Source organism: Triticum dicoccoides, chromosome 1A (assembly GCF_002162155.2).
Source record: "Triticum dicoccoides isolate Atlit2015 ecotype Zavitan chromosome 1A, WEW_v2.0, whole genome shotgun sequence".
NCBI lineage: Eukaryota > Viridiplantae > Streptophyta > Magnoliopsida > Poales > Poaceae > Triticum > Triticum dicoccoides.
In genome coordinates, this window is record NC_041380.1 from 24,683,291 (window position 1) to 24,688,743 (window position 5,453).

Sequence of the window (5,453 nt, forward strand, 5' to 3'; positions counted from 1 at the left end):
AGAGATCACCACATGAATGCATTACTCAATAATAATCTTATAGGTAAAGTCACATCAACTTACATAGTGAGAGGAGAGATAGATGCGCTGGGACATAGCAGCCTCTTTACTAACTGTGTTCCTAAATATGATGATCCAGAGAAAATAGTCGGAGATGATGTTTCTGAGGGTGTCAGACACCGAGTGATGCTCGTTGCATAAAACACAGGCGTTGCGAGAGTCCCATATTTTGTAAAAGATGGAGAGGGTGTCGGTGGGCCAAATGTTGATGTCAAGGCCCTAGTAGGGTGTGAGGGTCCCAGATGTGGTCGATGGTGGTAGGGGCATTGAGGGTGAGGAGCATCCAAACCTACGCTGTCTCGGGGCATAGGATGATAAGGTGAGCTGCATCCTCACAGTAATGATCACATCATGAGACGAAGGGCTCGGTGGATATGGTCTTGTGGAGTAAGTTCTCCTTGGTGTTCGACCTATCTTTGAACAAAAGCCATGCAAAAATCTTGACCTTGATTGAGGCTGACCATTCCCTAATGAAATTGACATTCACATAAATCTTGGAGTAGGGGGAGAGCAGTGAGTAAGCACACCTAGAGGAGAATGAAGTGCCATGGATGAGGAGCTTGTCATCTGGAGCGTCATTGAAGGTAACATCCTGCAACAAAGACAAAATAGCAGCAAGTATAATATATTTTGCAAGACGTGGGATACTAGACTGAGGGGGGAGGTGGAGTGAGAGTAAATGTGGGGGAAGGCTAAAGCTTGGTTTTATTCGATCAACCAAGTACGTCTCCAACGTATCTACTTTTCCTTACGCTTTTCCTCTTGTTTTGGACTCTAATTTGCATGATCTGAATGAAACTAACCCGGACTGATGCTATTCTCAGCAGAACTACCATGGTGTTGTTTTTTGTGCAGAAATAAAAGTTCTCGGAATGGAACAAAACTTTGCGAGGGATTTTTATACAAATAAAGAGAATTTCTGGAGCCAAGAACCACCAGAGGGGGGCACCTGGATGGGCACAACCCACCAGGGCGCGCGCCCCTCTAGGCGCGCCCAGGTGGGTTGTCCCCACCTAGTAGCCCTGCAGACCCTGAAACCGACGCTATAAAATCACATTATTCCAGAAAAAAATCAGGGAGAAAGAATTATCGCGTTCCACGAGATGGAGTCGTCGCCGTCTCCTGTTCTTCATCGGGAGGCCAGATCTGGAGTCCGTTTGGGGCTCCGGAGAGGGGGATCTTTGAACTTCATCATCACCAACCCTTCTCCATCGCCAATTCCATGATGCTCCCCACCGGGAGTGAGTAATTCCTTTGTAGGCTCGCTGGTCGGTGAGGAGTTGGATGAGATTCATCATGTAATCTAGTTAGTTTTGTTAGGGCTTTATCCCTAGTATCCACTATATTCTGAGATTGTTGTTGCTACGACTTTGCCATGCTTAATGCTTGTCACTTTGGGCCCGAGTGCCATGATTTCAGATCTGAACCGTTTATGTTATCACCATTATATCCATGTTCTAGATCTGATCTTGCAAGTTATAGTCACCTACTACGTGTTATGATCCGGCAACCCTGGAGTGACAATAGTCGGGACCACTCCCGGTGATGACCGTAGTTTGAGGAGTTCATGTATTCATCGTGCGTTAATGCTTTGTTCTGGTTCTCTTATAAAAGGATGCATTAATATCCCTTAGTTTTCAATAGGACCTCGCTGCCACGGGAGGGTAGGACAAAAGATGTCATGCAAGTTCTTTCCATAAGCACGTATGACTATTTACGGAATACATGCCTACATTATATTTATGAACTAGACCTAGTGCTGTATCGCCCTAGGTTATGACTGTCACATGATGAATATCATCCAACAGATCATCGATCCAATGCCTACGAATTTCCTTATATTGATCTTGCTAAGTTACTACTGCTATCGTTACTGTTGCACTTGCTACAAAATTACTGCTATCACTGTTACCGTTAATATTGCTGCTGCTAGTATTATCCAAACTATCATACTACTTTGCTAGTGATCACTTTGCTGCAGATAATTTATCTCCAGGTGTGGTTGAATGGACAACTCAGCTGCTAATACCTACAAATATTCTTTGGCTCCTCTTGTGTCTAATCTATAAATTTGGGTTGGATACTCTACCCTCGAAAATTGTTGCGATTCCCTATACTTGTGGATTATCAAGACCTTTTTCTGGCGCCGTTGTCGGGGAGAATAGCTATATTTGTTGAGTCACTTGGTATTATTATTAAATTGTCACTATGAAGAATCTGAAGGATGCTAAGACTAAGATTTTCCCTCTAAGACGAGGGGAGGTAAGAAATTACCATCCAGCTCCGCTTTAGATTCACCTTTTGTTATAAGTAAACTTGCAAGACCACCACATGCTATCAATCCTGATATGTCGCAAGTTAATTATGATGCTATTTCTGCTACGAATGATGCTTATGATGATGCTAGTACCTTGCTTGATGATAATGTGGCACTAGGTGAATTTCTTGATGAACAAATTGCTAGAGTAAGACAGCATGATATTGTTGAAACTGATCATGAGCTTGAAACTGAAAATCTTGAAACACCTACTAAAACTAGCCCTCCTAGATATGAATTGCCAAAGGTACCGGAAGGTTATGTTATGGGTGAGGAGGCAACTAGAGATATTCTTGCTTGTAAGGATAGAGATGATCTAGAGAAATTATTATGCAATAATAAAGAAAAATTTTTGAATGCTAAAATGAAGTGTGATCCTAAGTTTGCTACTTCACATATTTTTCTTGATGATAAGGATTATGAATTCTCTATCGACCCAGAGTTAATTACTTTGGTTGAATCTGATCCTTTCCATGGTTATGAAACTGAAACTGTTGTGGCACATCTTACTAAGTTGAACGACATAGCCACCCATTTTGCTCATGATGAGAAAACTCGCTATTACTATATTATAAAATTATTTCCGTTCACATTAAAGGGTGATGCTAAAGCTTGGTACAATACTCTTGCTTCTGGTTGTGTGCGTAGTCCCCCGGATATGATTTATTACTTCTCTGAATTTTTTTCCTGCTCATAAGAAACAAGCTGCCTTACAAAAAATATTTAACTTTGTGCAAAAGAGAGTCTCCCACAAGCTCGGGGGAGGTTTCTCCAATTGCTTAATGCTTTGCCTGATTATTCTCTTAAGAAAATGAAATACTTGATATCTTCTATAATTGACTAGCTGATGCTTCTAGGGATTTCCTAGATAGTTGTGCTGGTTGTGTTTTCAGGGAACAAACTATTGGGCAAGCTGAAGAATTATTGAATAACATGTTGAGAAATTATGATGATTGGACTCTTCCTGAAACACCGTCTAAACCCACTCCGAAGAAGAGGGGCATTTTATATCTCAGTCCTGAAGATATGCAAGAGGCAAAGAAATCTATGAAGGAAAAATGTATTAAGGCTGAGGATGTAAAATTTTAACCTCCTATTGAAGAAATACATGGGCTTGATACACCACCACTGCCTAAGGTGGTAGAGGTAAATTCTCTAATGAAATTCAATGATAATGATAATCCTCACAATATGCACCCCAGCAAATGCCTTTATGAGTTTGAAAACTACATTAGAAAGCAAGATCACTTCAATGCAAATGTTATGAAACAATTGAAATACAATTATGATATGATTGCTCTCTTGAGTGACTGTTATTTAGAATCTCAAATGATGTTAGAGGTGTTGGGAAGCATGCTTCTATGGTTCAAACACTTTTAGAACAAGTTGCTAAATCTCAAAGGGACTTGTTTGATGAAATGAATAACAATATCAATGATCATGCTGTTAGAGTAATGACTAGAGGAGGTAGGATGACTCAGGAACCACTTTATCCTGAGGGACACCCAAAAAGAATTGAACAAGACTCTCAAAGAGTTAACACGGATGCACGTAGTCCTTCTAAAAAGAAAAATAAGAAGAAAAATGATAGGACTTTGCATGCCTGTAGCGAACCTGAAGTAGAAAAATCTCCTGATAATGATAATCAAGTTTCTATCTCCGATGCTGAATCTCAACCTGGTAGTGGACACTCACCTTTTGATAATGAAAAAGATAATGATGAGGTTCATGAAGACACTCAAACCAATAATAAAGAACCAGACAATGATGTTGAGATAGAACCTGTAGTTGATCTTGATAACCCACAACCTAAGAAGAAAAGATATGATAAAAGAGACTTTATTGCTAGAAAACAAGGTAAGGAAAGAGAACCATGGGTTCAAAACCTATGCCCTTTCCACCTAAGTCAATTAAAAAGAAAGATGATGAAGAATTTGAACGCTTTGCTGAAATGCTGAGGCCGGTCCTTTTGCGTACTCGCTTGACCGACATCTTAAAAATGCCTCCTTATGTAAAGTACATGAAAGACATCTTCACCAATAAGAGAAAAATACCGGAAGCTGAAATCTCCACCATGCTTGCTAATTATACTTTTAAAGATGGAGTACCTAAAAAACTTGGAGATCCGGGAATACCAACTATACCATGCTCCATCAAAAGAAACTATGTGAAAACTGGTTTATGTGATTTGGGAGCTGGTGTTAGTGTTATGCATTTCTCTTTATATAAAAGACTTGATTTGAATAAACTCACACCTACTGAAATATCTTTGCAAATGGCTGACAAATCAACTGCCATACCTATCGGTATTTGTGAGGATGTGCCCGTTGTTGTTGCTAATGTTACTATTTTGACTGACTTTGTTATACTTGAGATGCCCAAGGACGACAACATGTTGATTATCCTTGGTAGACCCTTCTTGAACACTGCAGGGGCTGTTATTGATTGCAATAAAAGCAAGGTCACTTTTCATATCAATGGTAATGACCATACGGTGCACTTTCCGAAGAAACAATTCCAAGTGAATGGTATTAATGTTATTGAAAAATCTCCGACAATCACTACTGGAATCAGCTACTTTGCTATCTGCCAGATCTTTGCCGTCTGCTAGCGGACGGCAAAGAAGCTCTTTGCCATCAGCCACCAAAAAGCCGACGGCAAAGAAATGGCACACGACAAAGAAGCTCTTTGCCATGCGCCATTTCTTTGCCGTCCGCCAGCTGATGGCAAAGAATCTTTGCCGTCCGCCAGCTGACGACAAAGAGGGAGGTGGCCCCCTCCCACCCGCCTATTTAAAAAACACTTAACGCCCCACCTCTTCGCCGTCCGCTAGCGGACGGCAAAGAGCAAAAAAGTGGACGGCAAAGGGGGGCGGACGGCAAAGATTTAACTCATCTAACGGCGGCCGTGCCCCACCCCGCCCCTCTCTCTCTGTTTCTCTCCCTCTTCACACGCGCGCCACCGCCCCCACCACTCTCCGCCGCCCCGTCGCCCAACCACTCTCCGCCGCCCCGTCGCCCCACCACCCCGCCGCCCCACCGGCCCCCGCCCCAGTGCCACCGCGGCCCCGTCACCC